At 42.9% G+C, this 24,807-nt stretch overlaps 1 protein-coding gene across 5 annotated transcripts in view; it reads right to left on the reverse strand.

The window, feature by feature from the left end:
- FAM135B (family with sequence similarity 135 member B) overlaps window positions 1–24,807 on the reverse strand; it is a 331,843-nt gene that overhangs the window by 72,131 nt on the left and 234,905 nt on the right. The window lies entirely within an intron of this gene.

The following is a 24,807-nucleotide window of genomic DNA, read 5'->3' on the forward strand; positions in this document are numbered from 1 at the left end:
ATTAGCTAGTGGCAACAGCTGATTTCTTTTTTTTTTCTTTCTCAGCTCTTTCCGGGAGAGGGGGGTGAAAGGGCTTGAGGGTACCCCACAGGAAGGAATTCCCAAGTAAGCCTTTCTGGTCTCTCAAAGGGGTTCTGTACTTGAGTGGTGGCAGCATCTACCAATCCAAAGTCAGAGAAAAGCTGTAACCTTGGGAGTTTAATATAAGCATGGAGTGGCAAGTATTAATTTTTAGAGTCCTTGCAGGCCCCCACCTTCTGCACTCAAAGTGCTAGAGTGGGGAATCAGCCTTGACAGTTGGTCATTGTGAAAGCTTTCTCCAAATAGGTAGAAGTAATCCCTATGAGAAACAACAAGGCAGCTGCTACTGCTAAGGTTCTGCTTGAGCAAATCTTTACCAGATGAGGACTTCCAAGGGTAATTGATTCAGAGAACACATATTACTGATGAGACAACACTTAACACCATGAAAATGCTGGGAATATAGCCAAAATATCATCTCACCTTATCCTCCACACTCATCAAGACTGGTAGAAAGATGTAATTGAACTTTAAAGGTTATGCTTACTAAATATCTTAATGACAACAAAAAAGATTGGGATACAAAATTGCCCTTTATAGTGATGGCTCTTTAAACGTCTCCAAACAGAACAATGTGGGTAGCTCCTTTTGAAATCATGACAGGACATAAAACGGTGTTGCCTGAACATCTGCTTTGTGCTGTGCTAGGCTCGGTACAACACGCTGTTGTAATTGATCAATGGCTGTTACAGCTAAAAGAACACCTGAGAGAAGTTAATCTATGGGCAGCCAAAAACATGGATGTGAGAGAAAGACAGACTGCTCGATACTTTGGTACCACAATAAAGTTGCAAGAGTGGCAAACAGGAGATGAAGCAATGATAAAAATCTACAATGAAAAAGGAAACCCTTTACAACTTAGTTGGGATGGGCCCTACCGTGTTACAGAAAATGCTAGTCTCAGTGTGTGTTTGCTGTGAATTGATAAAGGCAGAAAAAGTGGGACAAATGGTTTCATCTTAATCAAATGAAATTGTTCAAAGGACAAGTCTGATGCTGCTTCATTTTGTCATTTAGGCAGAACTGTCTCTTACTCGGATACATGCTGTTTAATGAACTGGACCTGGACTTACCCTGTGTATACAGAGAAAGAACCAACTCAAATGCATGGCCCACAAATGTCTCCTGATGAACTGTGTATGCTTCAACTTGTGTATGATTGGTTGGTGGGACATGGCAGAGCACAACAGGAATTCCAGTGTCTGCCATGTATGAACTGGATAATTGGAGGCCGGATGTGCTCTAAAGGTTGTACAATAGCGCTTCAACATAGCTATGATCGAAGTACTGGATGACTGGAGTTGAGGGTATTCTCCTCCAAATATGAAAATGGAGTTTTACATTTTTATCTATTAGGTATGAAGGAAAACAGTATACTCCCTGAGTGTTATAGAATAAGAATAACTACTTTCAAGCCAGTTATAAGATCTATTGCTAAGCAATTCCACATCTTAACTGATGAAGAGGACCACACAAAAAAGAAGGTAATACCAATAAGACAACAAGCATTAAAAAAGTAAGAAGAGAAATTGGGGAACACATACATGACAAAGGTCTATTAAGAGAAAATGTGAAAGAGATTAAACAAATATTTCTGACTGTGCCTATGACAGTCCTAACTATTCAAACAATTTTAAGATCTAAAGGAAGTAATATAACTCTCCAGTGTATTTTTACAAGAAATCAACAAAATTTGTTTCCTCTTCTCATAACATGGAAATTTATACCAAATAATGCAAATGAGGGGATATTAATATTAATGTATTCAGGAGGGAAAAATTATGGACCGTGCTCTAATGACAAAAGATACTGTGTATATGGAAAAGATCATGAACATAGCTGAGTGCAATTTGTAAATGAGGATATAACACAGGGAGATGTTTACATGATAATTCAAGATGTTAAGTCTATTAATACTGGAACTTTCCAGGGGTACAGTAAAGAACTCTGAGAAATGGGAATAGTAGAGGTAGAAATGTTAGTTTCAGACCAATTCACTAAACCATCCATTCTCTCAATTATCACAATCACATAAACAATTATAAATTCCACCTCTGACATTTCTCCATGTCCAGTAGTAACACCAGGACAAGAAAGTGGATTAAGACTCTCCTCAGTTAGAAGCAAAACCAGTGCATTATACAATAAAGTATGCTGGTTCCATGTCTTAATAGAGCCCAGTGGGATTTTACCAATACTGAAGTCTGTCAAAGTTGTCAAGTTGGGGAATTATATGGAGAATTTATGAAACTACTTTGGGATAACCCCAGAAACAAAGGATTAAGCATGAGAAAAGAGAGATACTAGTGGGATAATAGGAATCATTAGTGGATTGTTTGGGACCAGGATGTTCATAGGAACCCCAGGAGCTATACAGGCACTGCAAAAGCAGTTAAATAAACCAAAACAAATTATGAAAAATAAAATATTCCAGCAGTGGTTGCACCAGTGCCAAATACAAAGGTAAAATAATCTCTCTTCTCCTACTTGAGATTCCCCTGTTTATGCATCCCAGGATTGTACAGCTGATTATACATCTCCCCTCCCGCAATATTTTTCAGAGACATGGCTTCCCTGGATAAGAGTCACCCATTCTGTAAGTATGTCCAACATTCTTTGTTCCTAGATGTATATTTTTTTCATTTCACTATACTAAAATACATATTGTTTGTTTGCATTCAATTTACCAAAGTGATCTGGATGACTCTGAATCAGTGTCCTGTCCTCTTGATTATTTACCACTCCCACAATTTTTGTGTAATCTGCAAACTTTATCACTGATGATTTTGTATTTTCTTCCAGATCACTGATAAATATGTTAGATAGTGTATAGCCAAGAATCAATCCCTCTGGGACCACACTGGAACCACACCCACCTGATGACAATTTCCCTTTACAGTTATATTTTGAGATCTATCAGTTAGCCAGTGTTTAATCCACTCAGAAGGCTGAGTATATTACATCAAAATTAGTACCTTTAGCAACAAAATTTGTAATCTCATCAAAAATACATCAAATTAGTTTGCCAGGATCTATTTTCCTTAAACCCATATTGCTGTTCTTTACTTACAATACCCTCCTTAAATTCTTTATTAATCAAGTCCTGTATCAGCCACTCCATTATCTTATCCAGGACCGATGTCTGGCTGACAGGCCTATAATTACACAGGTCATCCTGTTTACCCTTTTTAAAAATTGGCACAATATTAGATTTCTTCCAATCTTCTGGAACTTCTGCAGTGATCAACATTAGCAGTCAAGCAAGCCCCTCAGCCAGCTCTTTTGAAACTCTCAGGGGCACAGTTCTTGGAACTGCTGATTTAAAAATGTCTAACTATAGCAGCTGCTGTTTACCATTCTCCTGAAATACTAGGGGAATGGAAAGAATGTTATTATCACTATATGATGAGACTATGTCATCTGATTTCCTCAACAACAGAATAGAAATATTTATTGAACATTTCTGCCTTTTATTATTGATAATTCTACCATTTCCATCTAGTAATGGACCAATACTATTGTCAGGATTCTTTTTGTTCCTAATATATTTTAAAAGTCCTTATTGTCCTTAACTCTGCTGACCACAGATTTCTTTTTGTGTTCCTTTGCTTCCCTTATCAATTTTCGAGAATTCCTAACTTCTGATTTATATTCATTACTATGAACTTTCCCTTTCATCCATTTGTTATATGCTTTTAAAAAAATATAGCTGCCTTTACATAATCTAAACCAGGTAAGCTTTTTTTTAAAAAAACTCAGAATAGCCTTCTTGCTCAGTTGTGGGATTGTAGGTTTTTGGGCATCTGCTAAGGTGTTCTTAAATGATTCTCAATTATCATTCAAATTTTTTTCAGTACATTCTTCCTCCCAGCTAATTTGGTTCATAATTTTTCAGCTTTGTGAAACTGGTCCTATTAAAGCACCAAGTATATATATTAATAGTCTGTATTTCATTCTGCTTGCATATTACAAATGTGATCAAGTCATGATCCTTTGTATCTAAGCTACCATTAATTTTTAGTTCTTTAGTATTTGTTAGGACAAGGTCAAATAAAGAATTCTACCATGTTGGCTGCAACACTTTTTTAGATAGGAAACTATCATCTAAACTTGATCCATAAGTGTTCAAGATCATTTTCTTTGGAGCTCTCAGTGACTTGGAAATAGGTAATGCCATATTTGACATAGTTTGCCACTATCCTTTCCCTTCTATTCACTCAATCCTTCTTAAATATGTTATAACCATTGATTTGACCATTCCAATTGTGAGAATCAGCCTACCATATGTTTCAGCAATATCAACAAGATCAAATTTATGTTCATAAATGAGCAATTCCAGTTCCTCTTGTTTGTTACCCAGGCTCCTAGTATTGATGAATAGGCAATTCAAAAATTTCTTCTCTTCACGCCCTTTGGTTCCTTGATTAATCTTGTTCTCAAATCTCAATTTTGTGTTGCATACTCATATTTTCCTTCTTTTCACCCACCATTTTTGCTATTAGTTTAACCCTCTCCTGATTACTCTACTCAAACTGTCCCGAGAAGCTTGGTACCCCTTCTACCGAGGTGGAGGCCATTCAAACTATACAGCCCCCTCTCCTCATAGAAGGTGGAACAATGTTCCATAAAATCCAAACCCTCCACTCTACACCAGTCAGCAGTTCACTTCCAAAATCATCTACCTTTGCTTTTGGGACAGGAAGGATCTCAGAGACGATTGCTTGGACATTCTTCTTCAGCATGTTTCCAAGTTCCTTGAAACCATCTACTATCTGTGAGATACCCCGGGACGCAGTATGATTAGTAAGGCTGCGATTCTGTCATGGAGGTCGCAGAAGTCATGGATTACATGACTTTCCGAGACCTCCGTGACTTCCATAGCTGCTGCAGCTGGTATGGCTGATTTCAGGGCTGCCTGAGCAGCTGGTGTCCACACCGGCTACTGCTGGAGTGGCCCTGGGGCCAGACACACTGGCTGCTGCTCGGGCGGCCCCTGGCAGATGGCCCCGGGGAGCGCCTGAGCAGTGGCCAGTACGGCTGGCCCCGGGGACTGCCCAAGCAGCAACGGTCCCTGGGGTGGCCCGAGCAGCAGTGCTGGGGGCAGTCCAAGCAGCAGCGGAGCCCATGAGCAGAGATTTAGTCAAGGGTATTTATAGTGAAAATCATGGACAGGTCTAAAAATACCCATGACTCAATCTTAGCTTAAGTCATTAATGCTGATATGAACGATCACCAATGGATCCTTGCCCATAGACTTCAGAAGCTCGTCTAGACTTAGAGTGACATCTCATGTCCTGGCTGCATGCTGTCCTGTTGTTCCCCATCCCTTGCAGAATGTTCTTTGTATTTTTCTGAGTATTGGATCTCCAACAAGGATTGTTTTGTCATCTTTGGATGATTGGAGAACTCATTGTGGGCAAGCTTGATTTTCTTATAAGTTGGGCCAAGATGCTATCCACATGTGTGTCCAGTACCTCTCTCCATTCCCTTGGACCTGCTGGATCTCAAGAGGTATCTTCCATAATTTCTAGGTTGAGGACCCTTTATCTATGTGAAACATCTAGCTGTGTGGAGTTTCTCTTCCCTCCGGTGACAACAGCCTGCCCATTCTCATCTTTCTCCAGCCATTTAGAATGCTGCCATCACCTCCTACTTATGGTGGCTATGAACCACCAGGTCTCCTCTCTGACTTCTTCTCTCTGAGATTCATTGGTGACCAGCTCCATTCTTCCTTGAACCTAAGGTATTTGGTGTTTTCTCAACTTGGCTGTTTAGGAACTGCTCTGCTTTTCTGTAGTGTCTCTACTTGCCCCTGCACTGTAAGAATCTTCTCCTCCAACACAGCCACCAGTTTGCACTTCATGCACATGAAATCCCTATTATCTTCAGTCAGGAAAGAGAACATTGGCACATTCATTGCAGGTCACCACCACTATTCCATCACTGTTCGTCTTGATATCACACACAGTGCTGAAACTGGAATGAAAGCTTCTCACAGTCCCACTCTCAACTTGCTCTGAAATGCCAGTTAGCTGCCTCTGTCTGCAGCTCTCAAGTTTGCCTTGCAAGTGACTTTTTATACCATGTCTTCCCTGCTTAGCTCAGCTAAATTCAGCTCTGCCCCTGAGGTTTAATCTGAGTTGGCAATTTGTTCAATATCATTCTCCTGATGTCAGTGGATTACGGTTGATAGGGTTTGTGGCATTCAGATAATGTGGTGATGGGTGTGTTTCAAACAGACAGACAGATAGAAGGATTTGAAGGCAAAATATGTAGTCCTTTGATGTGCAAAAATAGGGATATATGAGGAAGAGATAGGAGGACACAAAGTGCATTAAGGAAAATATCATTTAGCTCCTTAGGACCTATTCATTCCAGGTGCTCAATGTCCTCAACTCCCTTCAGATTTCCCACTCAACACTTTGCAGCATCCCTTATCTCTATTACTCTAATGCCTAGGGCCCCCCGATCAAATTTGGAAGCCCATTGTATCAGGCAGCATACAACACATAATAAGGGACAGCCCTCTGCCCCGAGGAGTCTACAATCTAAATAGGCAAGACAAAGTGTTGAAGAGGAAACATGGACAGAGCAGCAAACCAACTTGTCCAAGGTCACATAACAGATCAGTGGCAGAACCAAGTATCGAACCCACATCTCTTAGTCCAGTGCCTTATCCACTGAACCAAGCCGCCTCTTTTACCTATTTGTTTTAACTTCACGCACTAATTTTTGAACTTTAAAAAGGGGCTTTTCATCCACACTGTAGATATCACACTGACGTGGCTCAGACACAATCCTTACAACCGCCATCAGCTGAAGAGCTTCCTCAGTTGCTCATTTTGCTTTGCAATGGCACAGAGTCTCAAAGGTGAGAACAAGCGGACGTGTCCAATCACACACACCCAGTCTATTTACTCAAGAGCCTTCCGCAACAGCCAGAGGAGAGAGACTTTGTAATGGGGCCAGTTGCAGCATGCCAGCTAACTAGTGTTGTGTCCTCCAAAGGAGAAGAGAATAATGAGACGGATCATAACATTACCTTCAAACTGTTCCTCATCCTGGCAAATTTAAACATTAGCAGCAGTGTCAAGCAATTGCTAAACAGAAAATATTTAGTCGTCATTTGGCACTGATAAGTGACTTCAACTTTTATGGGCTTTTTTTTTATTTAAACAATCAGTCCGACATTTTATTACTAAGGACGATTTAGTGTTGATTGTTTCTTTCACTCTATAGCATGCTACCAACCAGGCTCTGATGAGTCATGAGCAGGTGGGAGGCAATCATGTCTCTATGGATAATGTTATCACATGTCTCTCTTTCTTTCTACCTGCCGAAGGCTCAGCTTCTCAAATTTCCCCGAAGTGTGGGGGATGGGAAAGATAAATTAGACCACAGAGCAATCGTGATGCCAGATCAGACTAGCAGTCATAGAATCATAGAATATCAGGGTTGGAAGGGACCTCAGGAGCTCATCTAGTCCAACCCCCTGCTCAAAGCAGGGCCAATCCCCAGATTTTTACCCCAGTTCCCTAAGTGGCCCCCTCAAGGATTGAACTCACAACCCTGGGTTTAGCAGGCCAATGCTCAAACCACTGAGCTATCCCTCCCACCTCCCCCCCTTTTTTTACGTATCACAATAATAAAACATTTACTAGAGCAAGCAGAAAGTAAATGAACAGCTGATAAAGAAAACGTCACAATGTCACAAAAACCTGACAGTTTCTGATACTTCTCTTTGTAGAAACAAGATTGAGATGAGAACAGAACTGTTTCAGCAAAAAGGGTTTTTTTTTTCCTACCATTATCCCTACCAGTCCATTGAGCTTGGTATTCTGCTTCCAATCGCGGTCAGTATCCAATGCTTCAGAGAAAGATGTAAGATATCTCTTTATGGACAATTTATGAAATAACCTGTCCACAGGCAAACTCTCTTCCTAAACCCCCATCAGTGGTGGACTCATGGAATAAACCAGGAGAGTTTATGTCCCTTATAATCAGTTATTATTTATTATTTGTATTATTGTAGTTCCTAGGAGCCCAAGTCATGGGCCAGGGCCCCATTGTGTTAAGTACTGTAGAAACACACACAAAAAAGATGGTTCCTGCCCCAAGAACCTTACAATATAAGTAGAAAACAAGAGACAAAAATTGATGAAGACAGACGGATGGAGGAATACAAGTAAACAATAAGTCATCAGCTTGGCCTTGGGCTGAAGAGATGCAGGAGTCTTCCACTGAGCTTTATTGGGTTCTAGGATGGCGTCATTTAAGGGCAAGGTCACCCACGATGGTTCCAAGACTGTTAATATGTCTACCAGGGCATGGGCTGACTCAGAAATTTCTTCCGTCCTTATGCCCAAGCCTGTATGCAGAAGCTCTTGATGCGCCCTGTAGTCGTCCTGTGCAGGTGCCATAGCCAGCCCCACCATTGCCTCGTCTGGGGAGGAGGACGATGAGGCTTGCACTCACTGCTTGCACTGTACCTCCTCTGTTGCAGGTGGGTCCCATGGAGGTATATCCTCCATCTCGGTACCAATCTTAGCATTGGGGACCGAACCCCAATCCAAGGGAGAAGAGGGGGTGCTTGCACCTCCCTGAAATGGCTGGCTCACCCATGGGTTCCAAGTTGGCCGTTGCAGTGGCATATGCCATTGTGCTGATGGCCATGCCATCGGTACTTCCCTTGTCCCATAGCGGCCGCTAGGTGTCTGTGGTTGGTGCAGTACCTGCTTCTCTGGGAGGTATACAATTCTGATTCTGCCTCCAAATCAGAACCTGAGGTGCAGTGCTGGCTGGTGCCAGAGAGCAGCGCTGTGCCGAAGGGGAGCGGTGCTTTGATAGGGAGTGGTGCCTCGATGTGCAGTGGGGCCGTAAGGGAGAGTGTGAGGTAGAGTGGTGCCGTTCCATCATTACTGGCTTGTCTTGTGCTGGCAACCATCTCCGTGCCGAGGTGTCCCACGGTGCTGGAGCTGTCACACACAGTTCACGACCGGTGGGGGATGATGGCACCGGGAGGGAAAGGAGGTTCCTCACTGCCTGAACATCCTCTGGTGTCAATGGCAAAGCCAGGGCTGTAGCCCCATGGTGGCTCTCTCTAGTTGGAGAATCCACCGGTACTGGACTTGACTGTCCCCTTATCAAGGCCAGAGTAAACGGTGCCGCACAGTCTGCAGGTGCCTCAGAGTAGCCTAGCACGGGTTACACTCTCTCTGTGACCCTATGTCCTGGGGTCAGGGAGCGCCCCTGGTCCAACTGCATTTGTTTCTTTTTCAGCTTTGGTGATGAGGAGCGGTACCAGGAGGCCGGTGTTGGCACCGTCTTCTTGTGAACCGGGGATGTTTGGCGGTACCATGGTGCAGAGTCTTTCATCGGCACCAGGGAGGAGGAGTGGTGCCGCACCACTGCCAGGGAGGCTTGGGTGCTCCTGACCAATACCAAAGTACTCTATGCCAATTCCGCCTGTGGCTCTGAGGAGGGACGAAGTGCCTCCTCCACGAGGAGGAATTTAAGTCTATTGTCCGTTCCTTTTTTGTCTTGGGTTTAAGTTCTTACACAACCAGCAGTGTTCTTGAGTGTGAGCCTCTCCCAGGCACAACTATTGTGCCGGTCATTCACTGGCATCGGTTTGTGGTACACGACATACTGCTTGAAACCCTGGGACCAAGGCATATCCCAGTGCCCAGGTAAGGCTAGCCTCTGAAGCGGGGAACTTACAAACTACACTATATTACTTAACTATATTCTAATTTAATTCTAAAAGAAATAACTGTGTATAATTTATTTACTGGAACACTTGAAAGCGCAAGAGACAAGCAAGGTTTCAGCGACAGTCATTAGTGCTAAGAAGGAACTGAGGAGAGGGCAGGTTCCTATATACCGCAACATGAAGGCGCCACTCCATGGGACACCAGAGCCGACCCCATGGATACCACTGAGGGAAAAACTTTCTGGTGGCGGTGCAAGCATCGTGCACATAACTACATTGGAATGGACATGAGTAAGCCTTCGAAGAATTATGTTTTTACTTATCATTTTAACCATTTTTCTTGGTTTGTAATTCCAGTTTGTAATTCCCAGGTTCACCCACTGGGCCTTTTTTTAAAGATAGGTTCCAACGTTTACAGAGAGCACAGGGCTTTTGTAAAGGTGTGGAATTGCCATCCCCAGCCATTCAAAAATTGTGAATCAGGAACCCCCCAAAATCATAAAACTGAAATAAAATTAAGGAGATTAAAAATGCACCTTTTTATTTGTCTCCTAGGTTTTGAGTCTTTAGGGTTCATGTTTTTAAGCTTTTCTCCACAACCGTGAATGCTGGAAACTTACTTTTTTTTTTCTTTTGAAATGAAAACTGAGATTCTTATGTATTCATACATCCAGAAGCTAGGGCTTTAAGAAAAACATGATGGGAAACTTTTCAAAAGTGCCTACAAGATTTGGGAGATTAAGTCCTACTTGCAAAAGTGACCTAGGCACTTTAGAGACTAAGGGCTTGTCTACACTACAGCGGTTGGTCGATCTAAGCTACGCAATTTGAGTTATGCTAGTAGCTATGCTATGTCGACGGGAGATGCTCTCCCATCGGCTCCCCTTACGCTTCTCGTTCTGGTGGAGTACCAGAGTCGACGGGAGAGCAATCTACAGTCGATTTAGCAGGTCTACTGCTAAATCGACCCCCGGTACATCAATCGCTGCATCATCGACTCCCCGGTAAGTGTAGACGAGCCCCTAGTCTCACTGTAAGTTAGTGGAATTTCGGTGCTTTTGAAAATTTCCTTCTGGATATCGTGATGTATGAGACTAATGATAAAATTGTGACAGGCTCTTCTCTATCGCATCACACATAAACTGCTTTTAGTCACTTCATGGCCAATCCAAACCTTTCCTATCATCTCATGCACTATTGAGCAGTCGATGCTTGCCTCTGATTCGCCTATGATGCCAGCCCCCTCTGGCCACCTTCATGCTTTCTCCGATGCTGCCCCACACACTTGGGAGGTGTTCCCCATAACCTTCCACAAAGCAACCTAATTACCCATCTTCAAATCCCTCCTCAGAATTCTCCTGTGCTGTGATCCCTACACAAACCTGACAATAGTTAGGCTGCTGGTGTGCAGGGACCACAGCCTATCATGCTGGTCAATATTGTCTCATTGTTTCCCTGTACTGCTCCATCTGCTGTCTCTTGTCTTATACTTAGATCGTAAGCTCCTTGGGGAAGCATCCAGCTTTTTGTTCTGTTTGTACAGCACCTAGCACAATGGGATCCTGGGCCACGACTGGAGCTTCTAGCATATGTTTACACTGTCCACTAAGCCCAGGCTCTGATTCAAGTTTGAGCCCCCCCGCCATTCCTCATACAAATCAGTCTGACTCAGGGCAGCAAGCACTCAGGACCCAGGTCCTAGGACCCTCTTAGGATGGTGGGTCAGAGTCTGAGTCCCACTGTAACTCAGCCCAAGCCCTGGCATTTTGCACTGTGGACACAAGTCAAACCCCAGACTCAAGTCAGAAGGTCTGCATAATGCAGTATGGACAGATTAGTCTGGCTGTGAGACCCAGGTCTAGTCATCTTAAGCCCAGGTTTACAATGCAGTGTGGATGCTCAAGCGTGGTCTTGGAAATACTGAGTCTACAAGCTTGGGTCCCACAGACCCAGGTTAAAAATGCAGTGAAGACACTGCATCTAGGCCTACTGGGTAATATAAAAAATAAAGTTGGTATCACTGTGAAGGTCCTGTGGTCTCCAGAGTGTGAGGTCTAAGCCACTCATTCTGTAGGAAAAAAACCCTCTACCCTGGCAATGAAATGATTCCAGGAACACTCACAGAGACTTCCTGGCCCAGTGGCCTCTCTTGCAGGTACTCCTGCAGAAGATATCATTTGGATTTGCCCCAGAGTTATGCACAGATAACCATCTTCTCTCAATCTCCTAGAGCATCACAGTACTTAGTGCACACTGTAATTTCCACAGGGAACGATTTACAGGTCTGGTCACAGCAACTTGCCTTCTTGTGAATTGATACTCTGAGCACTGCTCTCCTTTGCTGGATAAAATCAGAACTGCTCGAATATGGTACAGGCCTTATTACTGCTAAGCTCTCACAGAGATTTTCTCTGTTAGCCCAGGTGATAGAGGCCTATGCTTTTGATGCTGGAGGATCTGGGTTCTACCCCTGCTGGTGCCAGGGAACTTCTCATTACCCACAGTTGTCAGTATGCTGCATCCACCACTAACTTGTCACCACAGCACCATGATTTGATGCACGCAATCACCCACCAGGTTACAAAGCAGAAAGCTAATTAGAAACAAAGCAGCAGCATTTTTGCTGCTTAAAACATCCAAAAGAAAAATAGAAATTCTGGATCAACAATAGCGATTAATCAGAAACTTCCCTAGGTATGTTACTTTATGGTACATTACAGTCATTAGCTACAATTCACTGCAACTAACAGAGAACTTTTGAATAGCAGGAGCTATATAAATTTGCATAAATATTCCATTTTCACTTATTCGTTTCTTATCTCGGCAGTCACCTACTATATTATGCATAGTTCCTATGCCAGCCTTCAAGTAAGTTAGAGGCAGAGACAATAAAATTTCATGAGCCACAGAGTAGTTTGGCATTTATTCTGCAGGTCATTATTTTATGTTTTGAATAAAATATTTGGAGTGAGTTTAGCACTGTGAGAAAGGTGCTGGACTGACAGCTCTGGACACTTGAGAACTATTTATTCACAGGAAAAGTACAGTATGTACAACAGACACAGTACTTCCTTACCCCCATGAACGTGACTCAGATATATCCTGGAGGAACTGCCTTTGGGTGGTGCGAAAATAATTCCATGCCCCACTCAGTTCTTTAGCCTCTCTGCTGAGGAAGCCAAGAAAGGTGCCAATCAATGCCAACTGAGAGGATGGTTCTTGTGACAGGGAGCCTTGCACCCTGTGAACTGCTCTGATGCCCACCAAAAAGCTGGCAGATGTAATGACTTTTACTTAGGGACCCTCTGGGAAACATTTGAATGAGTGAGCTAGTGCCTCAACCTCAAGACTGCTCTTTCCTCTCACAGAGAGGGAGTTTGGGAGCTTCGAAGGAGGGACAGTCAGTGGACCTAATGGCCAAAACACCTTCATAATGAGCACGTCTGCAACAACCTTGTTGTTGTAGTCACAGCCGTGGAGTGGTGATCGCAGCTCCTCCAGGTCCACAGCCAGGCTCCAAACTGTTGGCAGGACTCCATTACCCAACCCACGTGCATATGCCTACTGGGCAAGGCTGATTTATTCTATGGAACATTTAGACTCTGTTGACATTAGCAAAAAGGATCAGCAAACGGGACTTTTGTGAGGGAATTCTCCTGGTGAAGGAGGAGCAAGTACATGACCGTTGGGGTGAGTTTGTTTGCTTGCCGTGTGCCTGCTTGATTGAAGTTTATAGCGTGGGTTGTTGTGCGGCTGTCTGCAGAGCCTAGAGGCCTGCTAGGCAAGGCTGACAGCTTCCTAAAGAAATTCTACTCTGCCATCTTTTCACCACTAATCCCTTTAGCAGGGGTGGGGAACCTACAGCCCATGGGCTGGATTTGGGCTGTTGCTTAATTTCATCCAGCCTGCAGCAAGTCTTGGCACCGCAGGCCAGAAGCTCCAAGCCTTTCCCTCCACCCTATGGGGCTGGAGTTACGAGCGCTGGCTCACTCCGCGGGGCTGCAGCCTAAGATTGCCAACCCTCCCAGTTTGGCCGGGAGTCTCCCAGAATCAGGTTTGATCACCCAGAGGCTACTGAAGCAAATCCGGGAGATTTTAGGCCGCTAAAAGTCTGGTAGGACCACGGGGCTAAGGCAGACTTCCTACTTGCCCTGGCTTTGCACACTCCCAGAAGCGGCCCGCATGTCCGGCAGTGGCTCCTAGGCGGAGGCGCGGCCAGGAGGTCTCTGCACGCTGCCCCTGCCCCAAGCGGCATCTCCACAGCTACCACTGGCCAGGAACGGGGAACCATGGCCAATGGGAGCTGTGGGGGCGGTGTCTGCAGGAAAGGGCAGTGCGCAGAGCCACCTGGCTGCTCCTGAGCCTAGGGGCCGCTGCTGGACATGCCGCCATTTCTGGGAGCCACCTGAGGTAAACGCCGCCTGGCTGGAGCCTGCACCCTGAACCTTGTCCCACACCTGAACCCATTGCCCTAGCCCCTACCCGCACCCAAACTCCCTCCCAGAGCTCGCACCCCGTACCCAGTCCCGCACCCCAACCACCTGCCCCAACCCTGACCCCCCCTTCTGCACCCAAACTCCATCCCGGAGCCTGCACCCCACACCCTCTCCTGCACCCCAACCCATGGCCCCAGCCCAGTGAAAGTGAGTGAGGGTGGGGGAGAGCAAGCGAAGGAGGGAGGAGGCCTGGAATGAGCGGGGCCTTGGAGAAGGGGCAGGACAACTGTGTTTGGGTTTGTGTGATTAGACAGTTGGCAACCCTACTGGAACCATGAGCGCCAGGTCACCCCGCTGCGGGGAGGAAGCCCAGAGCCTCGGCGTCCCCCTCGGGCTGTGTGTGGCCTGCAATTTATTTTTTTCTGTGGGTCAATGGCTCTTGATGGAAAAAAGGTTCCCCACCCCTGCCTTTAGAATCCCTTCACTAGGGAGCATGGCTAACTCAGGGAGAACAGGGGTTTAAAAAGCCAGCACATAAGTAGCCAAAGGAGGTAATGAACAGGGGAGTTTTGCAAGGGAGTTTACAGGAGTGTGAGAGCCAGATATACCTAACAAACATGTTCTAAACTTAGGCCAATCCCCCTCCCCCACAAAAAAAAAAAAATAAAGAACAAAAACACCCAGCAAGAACAAAAATAACACAGGCAGGCGTCCAGCAGCAGAGTGGGGGCTAGCCAATTTTTGCATTGAATGCAGCATGTACGATTACCTACCTTGTGGATAGGTAGCGTATGTGTGCATTTGATCCAAGCAGCTCATGTCCCTTCTGAGACTGAGTATGGGCTCTTGAGACCAGAGCTAAGGGAGACAGAGAGGTACACAGAGAAACTGCTTCTATAGTTGGATAGCCATTCACAGTCTTTGTTTAATCCTGATCTGATGGTGTCAAATTTTCAAATGAACTGGAGCTCAGCAGTTTCTCTTTGGAGTCTGGTCCTGAAGTTTTTTTGCTGTAAGATGGCTACCTTTACATCTGCTATTGTGTGGCCAGGGAGGTTAAAGTGTTCTCCTACAGGTTTTTGTATATTGCCATTCCTGATATCTGACTTGTGTCCATTTATCCTCTTGCGTAGTGACTGTCCAGTTTGGCCAATGTACAATGCCCCTCTGCTATGTATGTTCATTTGCAAATTTGACACCATCCGATCAGGATTAAACAAAGACTGCAAATGGCTATCCAACTACAGAAGCAGTTTCTCCTCCCTTGGTGTTCACACCTCAACTGCTAGCAGAGCACCTCACCCTCCCTGATTGAACTAACCTCGTTATCTCCACACTGATTTATACCTGCCTCTGGAGATTTCCATTACTTGCATCTGAAGAAGTGAGGTTCTTACCCACGAAAGCTTATGCTCCCAATACTTCTGTTAGTCTCAAAGGTGCCACGGGACCCTCTGTTGCTCTTTAAGCACTTTTGAAAATTTTACTTGCAACGTTGACAGAACAAAAAGTATTCATAGATCCCAAGGCCAGAAGGGACTATTGTGATCATCTAGTCTGACCTCCGGGATAACACAGGCCACACAACTTCCCCTAAATAATTCCTAGAGCAGATCTTTTGGCAAAACATCACATCTAGATTTAAAAACTGCCAGTAATGAAGAGTCCACTATGACTCTTGGTAAGTTGTTGCAATGATTATTACTCTCACCGTTAAAAATTTACACCTTATTTCCAGTCTGAATTTGTCTTGCTCCAACTTCCAGCCACTGGATTGTGTTATACACTTCTCTGCTAGATTAAAAAGCCCTTAATTAAATATTTGTTCCCTATATAGATACTTATAGACTGTAATCAAGACACCACTAAAACCTTCCCTTTGTTAAGCTAAATAAGATTGAACTCCTTGAGTCTATCACTGTAAGGGATGTTTTCTAATCCTTTAATCATTCTCGTGGCTCTTCTCTGAACCTTCTCCAGTTTATCAACATCCTTCTTGAATTGTGAGCAGCAGAACGGGACACAGTCTTTCAGCAGTGGTCACACCAGTGCCAAATGCAGAGGCAAAATACCTTTCTTCTCCCACTCAAGATTCTCATTTACGTATCCCAGGATCACATTTTTTATTTCTACATAGATATAGTCACCTTTAGCCATATTAAAACACATATCGGTTGCTTGCACCCAGTTTATCAAGCAATTGCTTTTTATCAGTGACTTATCCCCTTCATTATTTACAACTCCCCCAATTTCTGTGCCCAACTGCAAACTTTATCAGTATGATTTTATGTTTTCTTGAAGGTCACTGACAAAAATGTTAAACAGAGTAGGGCTAAGAAACGATCCCGAGGGGGCCTCTCTAGAAACACTCCTGTTTGATGATGATTCACCATTTACAGTTGTATTTTGAGACCTATCAGTTAGCCAGTTTTAATCCATTTATCTTATGCCATGTTTATATCATTCTAGTTTTTTAATCAAAATATTGTATGGTAATAAATCAAATGCCTTACAGTGTAGTAGTGGATTTTACATTTTTATTTTATATAATTTAGAATGAAGGATAAAGAATAATAATGTAGCATGTATTAAATGTATTGGTGTGTAATTTGATCATATCCTACCAGCCACCCTTTTTGAATAGCAGAAAGGAATGGCATAATGGGCCATTGGTAGAGATACATCAGCCAGAATCCATATCTGAGCTGATTTCAATGCAGTAACAAACCTTTTAGGGTCACCACTTTGTTGTAGGTTTAGCATTTTAAAATAAGTAAAAGAATGCAATGATTGTTTTTCTCTTGCAGTATAATTAGATGTTCCTGTTCAAATGTTCTGTGTAAATCAATCTTGTTTTGTGTGCGAATGTGGAATGTGTGTGTTAGAAGATAAGTGTGAAGGCCATCACCGAACCAGATGTTCTAGGGAGGAACTGAGGACAGATGCAAGGGCGCCAGAAGATTACAACATGCCCCTATTGAAATGTCAGAAGAGGGCAGATTGACGACTCTAAAAGATGAGACAGGCACCTATCAATCAGAACAAGATAGCTGTGATTAAAACCAGCACGGGGTAACTCCCTAAGAGACTTGATGAAAGAATGAGAAGGACAATTTAAGAAAGCAAGCACTCGTCAAACAACAATTGATTACAGCATGACGGTGCAAAACTCATTGGTCCCAATGAAGGAAAATCACTATATAAAAAGGGTGCCTTGCCATGAAACTTTAAGTTCATCCTGCCAAGACTTCCCTGGAGCATTGTATCGCAACCGACAGAACCCGGCTCCTACATACCTGTAATGAACCTAGCTGGCCACTAGATTGATCCGGACTCTGGACTGGTAACTATAACATCGACTGGCAGGACTGTGTGTGTGTGTGTGTGTGTGTGTGTGTGTGATTGAATGCATATGCTAATTGTTGTATTTCCAATAAATGTGGTGCATTGCCTTTTCCCCTGAAAAAGATCCCGTGTGCTTCTTATAAACATAACAACAGAACTCTTAAGTATACTACATCGATACTATTACCTTCATCAACCAAACTTGTAATCTCATCGAAAAAAAGAGATTCAAAGTTTGTCAGGATCTATTTTCTTTAAATTCACATTGAGTGCCATTAACTATATTACCTTCCTTTAGTTCTTTATTAATCAAGCCACTTCATGGTCTTTCCCAGAATCTATGTCAGACTCCCGGCCTATAATTACTCAAGTCTTCCTGTTTAACTTGTTTTTTTTTTTAAATCAGCACATTAGCTTTCTTCCAGTCTTCTGGAACTTTTCCAGTGTGCCAAGTTTTATTGAAAATCAACATTAATGGTCCAGCGAGCTCCATGGACAGCTCTTTTAAAACTCTTGGATGAAAGTAATCTAGACCTGATGATTTTAAAATGTCTAACTTTCGTAGCTGCTGTTTTACATTTTCCTGATATACTGGTGGAATGGAAAGAGTGTTATCAGATATGATGACTACAACATCTGTTTTTTCCCAAATGCCCGAAGTATTTATTGAACACTTCTGCCTTTTCTGCAATATTATTGATAATTCCACCATTTACATTTAGTAATGAACTATTGTCAGGATTCTTTTTGCTCCTCATATTTTTTTTTAAAAACCTCCTTATTGTCCTTAACTCTGCTGACCACAACTTTCCTCGTGTCCCTTTGCTTCCCATATCAATTTTTGAGAATTCTTAACTTTTGATTTATCTTCATTACTATCAACTTTCCCTTTCTTCCATTTGTTATATATTATTTGATCATTATTACTGATTACTTATATTACAGTAATCCCTAGAGACTCCAATTACGATTGCAGCTCCATTGCACTGATTATGGTTTTGTTTCTGTTCCCTGATTGGATGACTTGAACTTTTATTAAGAGGGGGGAAATCAAAGAGATGTCAAGACGGCTATACAACTTATTCTTCTGCAAACACATCTACCCAAAAGTGTTCACATGACTTCTAACACCCTGAAAACAATAACAAGACAAAAGTTTGAGGGAAATGGATGAAAAGGAGTCCAAATACAGCCGAACTGATTTCAAAGTTTTTATTTCAATGTTTCCCAATACTATTTTGCAATATTTGGCCAGCTCTAATCAGCAAAAACCCAAAACCAACACCTTGTTTTCTTTTAGTTTCCAACTCAGCAAAGCATGTCAGCACACACCCTTAACTTAAAGCGGGTGCCTAATTCTCATTGGCCCAGATCCTGAAAAGTTCTTAGGCACCTAACTTCCATTGATTTCAATGGGTGCTCCTGACTTTAATGCCATTAATCTTGTGCTGAAGTGCTTTGCTGACTTTAAATGCCTCCAGTGTCAGCCATGAGACCCACAGATCACTGTTATCTTCTATTGGCTAAGCTGGCATCCCCAGGGCTATTATGACCAATGAGAGACTAGTAACGCATGCAGCTGCATCCAACTTCACTGTTATCTCTCAGACCATTATTTTGTTTCACCTGTTGGGTCTTGTCAGAGATTGTGAGCAACTTGGAGCTGCCTTGTACAGCACCTAGAACAATGAGCCCCTGCTTGGTGCCTAAAGGCACTACTGTATTATTATAAGTAACAAAAACAGAACTAATTCCTATACATTCTGCATAACTGTTATTGGCACGGTGCCTTTTGGCTAGGATGCAGCACTTGATGTCATGTGAAGATCTGTTTCCACAAAACAAGAGCAAGTGGTAGGAAAAACAGGGATTCTCTCTTCTCATTTCTCAGCCACAGTGCTACTGTCTGGGACACCGGCCAGAGGCAAAGAGTTTGCATCTAGGTGATGGATCTCATCCATTCTGGTGTTGGCATCTGTGCTGCTGTTGGAAAGGCAGTTGGCTCAGAAGCTGTTAAGAACTGATTAGGTCTCTGTTCAAGAATTCTGTTACTGTCAGTCTATGGGAATTATTGTGGTGTTCTTTAGGGATGTGGGGATAGTTTTCAACAAAGTACCACTGGAGAAAGAAAAAATGTACCGTGGTGCACCACAACTACAGGCAGTGATTAGCCATTTCCATTGGCATTGGCTGAGACTAAAAAAAGTTTCTCCCTCCCATAGCTCATTCCACCTAAGGGTAGAAAGCAGAAACACTTGTCCCTACCCACCTCCTTTAAGATGCCTGAGGAACCAACACTGAATTTTGAAGATAGGTAAAGATTTAAGTATATGCAAAAATGCATTTGATGAAGTGCCCAGTTATAGAGTGGAACTATTATGAAGCTCACAACCAAGCTACGTGGAAAATTGATCAACGAGTAAACACCTATTATTTCTCTTTCAACCACTCTTATAGTTGCCCCTGAACTTGTTTTATCTGACCACAGGTTACAAGCACCATTGACTTGATGCAGAGACATTAACAGGGAGTAGTTTTTTTTCTGATTAATGTAAAAGACCTAACCAGTCCCCACAACCAGAACCCCCAAAATGTGGATCGTTGTATCCATAACATTGAAAATCATTTTTTTAAATGAGCAAAATTGATAGCACTTGGGACTTTTTATCCACTGAGCAAGAACAACAAGCCGCTGCAGTACAAACCTCATCAATGGTCTTCAGCCCAACGTTCAGATACTAGAGTGATGAGCTATCTAGGTGTCTGTAGCTGTGGAAGGGTAATTCAGTCTCCATGCTGAGTATGTCTTTGGTCTCCCTATTGACCCTGCCAATGCAATGAGTCTACACTAGGGATCTAAATTTTGGCAACCAAACTTAGAGACCTCTTGTGCATATCCGGCCCTGGGTGACTTGTCCATGGTCACACAGCAAGTTAGATGGAAAGCTGGGAACAGAACTAGGGGGTCCTAACTCTTTCATTTAACAAAGCAATGAAGCGTCTGTTAGAAAACAAAGAACAACAACAACAAAACACAGACATGGACAAAGTGGGGCTTTGTGTGCAAACCCTTTCAAATTTCAGGGCGAGAGGTACTATTTCTCCTTTTGCACTCCATACAACCCTCCGCCCAAATTCGGTAGCATGACAATCAATTCCACAAAGCCATGACTTCAAAAGTATTCTCAGATGATCTCACTAAAACATCTCTCATGTCTAATGGGGTGAAACAAGGCAGCGTGCTGGCACCAGTCCTCTTTGATCTCTTCTTTGCAGCCATTCTGAATTACGGATCTGGCAATCTTCAAACGGGTATGTACATAAAGTACAGAGCTGATGGAAAACATTTCAATCTCCAAAGGTTTACTGCAAAGACAAAAGTCCTCCAGGAACTCATATGTGAAACCCTTTCTGTGGTTGATTTTTCTCCACTTAGTAGTCTTAGTGAAAGTGACCTACAGATTATTCTTGACAGGTTCTCAGAGGCAACTAAACAATTTGGACTCACCATCCACCTGGAAAAAACTGAAGCCGTCTTCCAAACAGCTCCATCAAGCACTATCACTGAGCCAAACATCAGCATTGATGGTACAAAACTAAAGAACATTCATCTCTTTACATATCTTGGCAGTACTATCTCAAGGGATGGTTCCCTGGATCAAGTACTATCAAACAGAATATGAAAAGCAAACCAGCCTTTTGGAAGAAGTCACCATAGGACACTCAACCAGCATATCATCAAACTGTCAACAAAACTGATGCTATACAATACAGTGGTGATAGCATCCCTTTTATACAGGCAAACATGGATAGCTTATCGCAGACACATCAAGCAACTTGAAAAATTCACAAGCTATCTTCACTCTATTCTGAAGGTCCACCAGTAAGACAAAGTGTCAAACATAAACATCACTGAAAGAGCAAAAGCAACCAGCATGGAAGCACTGATTATCAAAGCTCAGCTTAGATGGACAGCTCATGTTATCAGAATGGATGATGACAGACTCCCCCAAAAAAGTCCTGTATGGTGAACTGAAACTGGAAAATGAACAGTCAACAGAAATACATCAAAGCCTCTCTTAAGCAGAATTTCTAATCATGTGACATAAATATTGATAATTTCAAAGACACAGTCAAGGACAGACCTGAATAGAGAGTAACTATAAAAGTTGTAAACACTTTGAAAACAGGGCCAAGCATCATGTCAAGTCTTCAATGGAAGCCTATACATTCCTGTTTGTGATCTTGCTCTTCGCAGATCCTACTGTGCAGCCAGAAGAGAACATACAAGATGCTGTGATGTCATTGTCAGACTCGATGGACATCCACGCTCAGGGTAGGAGAGAGGGGTCAATTATCAATCCACAAATCTGAACAAATCCCTAAGGATTTGGTTAAGAATCAAAACCAGAAGTGGCCTCTTTTCTGGTTCTGATTTTCACATATTTGAAATCTCATAAGAATAGCTAATGTCAAGATAGTTCCACCATCTGGAATAAAAGAAAATGGGACAAGTTTTCAAGATTTTTTTTTGACATCATCTTTGACCCTTAGTCCCCCAGCTAGCCTCAATCTCAAACTCTGAACCTAATCCAGATCACAACACTGCTTCCCTCTGCCCACACCATGTCTAAAAGAAACAACTAATGAAAGACATTGAAGTAACCACTAAAAAATATTGCCCCTATTGCATGGCTGTAAGATTAGCTGGATCATAATACTTGTAGGAAACCATTTATAGTTCTGTGTACATATTAACTAACAGTCTTTGTTTTACAGTAAATGGCAGACAATGAACAGCAATCATCCCAAACAGTCTCCAAACTCTGATGGTTAAACGTACTTTTCAATACCCAAAAAGCAGAGCATTAGAATGGTGTATTCTCTCTTACAGTTGCAGAAGCACGAATGGAATGGACATTTGTTAGATTCCATCATTGCTAATTAAGATTCAAATTAGCAGCATCAAAAGGTGTCTGTTCTTTTAACACCAACCATTGTGGACGTATTTTAAATGCCTCCCTTTTCATATTAAAAATGTATCTGAAGTGTTGGACTGACATTAAGAAGAGAGCTGGGGGCCCAAAAATACAGAACAATTCCAATCTAAAATTAACATTCGGGGCTAAAACTCTGCTCTAAATTACACCCATGAAACTCCTTTCCACAAATGAGTCAGCTTCTGATCGCAATTACACAGGTGTAATTCCAGATAGATGCCACAGAAGCCAACGGATATACTCCAGAATTGCATCAGCATAGCCAAGATCAAAATCATGTCCCGAGCTTGTAAACAGCCATTTTTCTTATAATACACTACAGGATCTATTGCTTATGCTCAAATAAATTTGTTAGTCTCTAAGGTGCCACAAGTACTCCTGTTCTTTTTGCAGATACAGACTAACACGGCTACCGCTCTGAAACATTGCAAAAAGGAAAAAATGTTATGAAATCTAGCAGAAAGATCCTGCAGGCACTTCAGGTCTCTGGAGGTCTCAGGTCTCAGTTTCCTCTTTGGTAGGTTTAAGTTTCCTTTATGCAGCAGGGAATATAAGAGCCCTCAAGCCCTTAACTAGTTTCAAAGGGAGAAAGGGAAAACATGCAAAATATCTGCCCTTTAAAAGGAAACAGCTGGGCTTTAGTCCTTCTTTTGCAAAGCTAACGCCTGGTTTCTTTCTTTGTGATCTATTTTCTTTCTAGGTCAGCAGGTACCAGAGGCCACAGCCAGCAAAGAAGAAATGCTCAGAAAAAGAAAGGATGACAAGTAGCAGGAAAGATGTTTGCTGACTGGCTAGAAATGAAAAGAAGAAGCAGGAAACACCAAGTTTAACAGGTGCATAATGGCAGAAGAAACCAGAATTTTCAGCACAAAACGGATCAAATGAAGCTGGAGCATAACTTCAGCAGCATCTGACTCTGCAGACGGCTCGAGATGAAACTCAAAGGGTACAACTACCCCACTTATCTCCATGGGGCATTGACTCTGAAACCTGACCCCCAACACTACCTCCAGACTCTGTGTGCAGGAGTACACACTGTCCCATCCTGCTTCTGCTGGGGTGGTGTCAGAATCCCTCAGTCTGGTAGGGAACCTAGCAGGGAACTGAAGGAGGTGGTGCAGCTGCCACCATCTTGACTGACACACCAGGGATTCCAGAGTTAAAAGCATGAGCTGCTACCGTGTAAGCTAAAGAGCCAGGGGCCTCTATCTGGGGCTGTAACCGACTCTGATCCTTCCCGGATTGGGCACAGAGGGGGACCTGGAACACCAGCTCACCAGCTGCAGAACTTCCAGATTTGCCTGGGAGCCAGCTTTCTTGAAGAGAAATCAGAAAGGGTGAAACACGCCTTGCTGATTTATATGGCAGGTGCGGCAGCATTGGAGACTTACAGTACATTCCACTGGGAACATGAAATTTCTGTTTTTGAAACTTTTTTTTTGATGGAAAATTGGACTTTGCGATGAAACTGAAATTGTTCATGAAAAAATCTGCTTTTCACACCAAAAAACAAACAATATTTCATCAGAAAAACAAACACCTGAAAACCATTTCCCCGCCTCCCCACAAAAACCTGAAATATTTTTTATTTGAAATGGTGCCACCATGCCTCATGGGAGTTGTAGTTTGGGGTGCCTTATGTTCCTGTTCTCTTCTATAGGATGGGCTCTCTGGCTGGACTGCATCTCCAATGATGGCTCACAGGCAAGGACTTCTATGACACACAGCCTTCCCCTCATGAAGAGAGAAAGTGGTGCATCATGGGTGATGTAGTCTGACCAGAAAGCCCAGCTCACAGTAGACAACGGGAGCATACGGCACCAAAACTACAACTGCCATGAGGCATGCTGGAACCATTTTGAATTTAAATATTTCAGTTTTAGACAAAAATATTTTGGCTTTTGGTATTTTGACAAGAGGCCAAAATGTTCCATTGAAAATACCTCCCTATTTTTTTACAGCTCTACATAAAGGATACTACCCACTCATATATACAGTAATTTTGAAATTTCAGGCATACTTTGATCCATAGAATACCACTGGGGAAAGTACGTTTTCTTTACAAGCAACCAACTGCCAAATGAGACCACTGAACTTTACATTACAGCCCTTGGTAACTCCTCATCATGCAAATTTAAATAGTTAACAGATGGACTAATTAGTAGTCAAATTATCTGTATGGAGGTCTGGACCCTCTGGAAATCTTAGACATAGTCTACAAACCCTCAGGGAT

Source organism: Chrysemys picta, chromosome 2 (genome assembly GCF_011386835.1).
Source record: "Chrysemys picta bellii isolate R12L10 chromosome 2, ASM1138683v2, whole genome shotgun sequence".
In the NCBI taxonomy this organism is placed as follows: domain Eukaryota; kingdom Metazoa; phylum Chordata; order Testudines; family Emydidae; genus Chrysemys; species Chrysemys picta.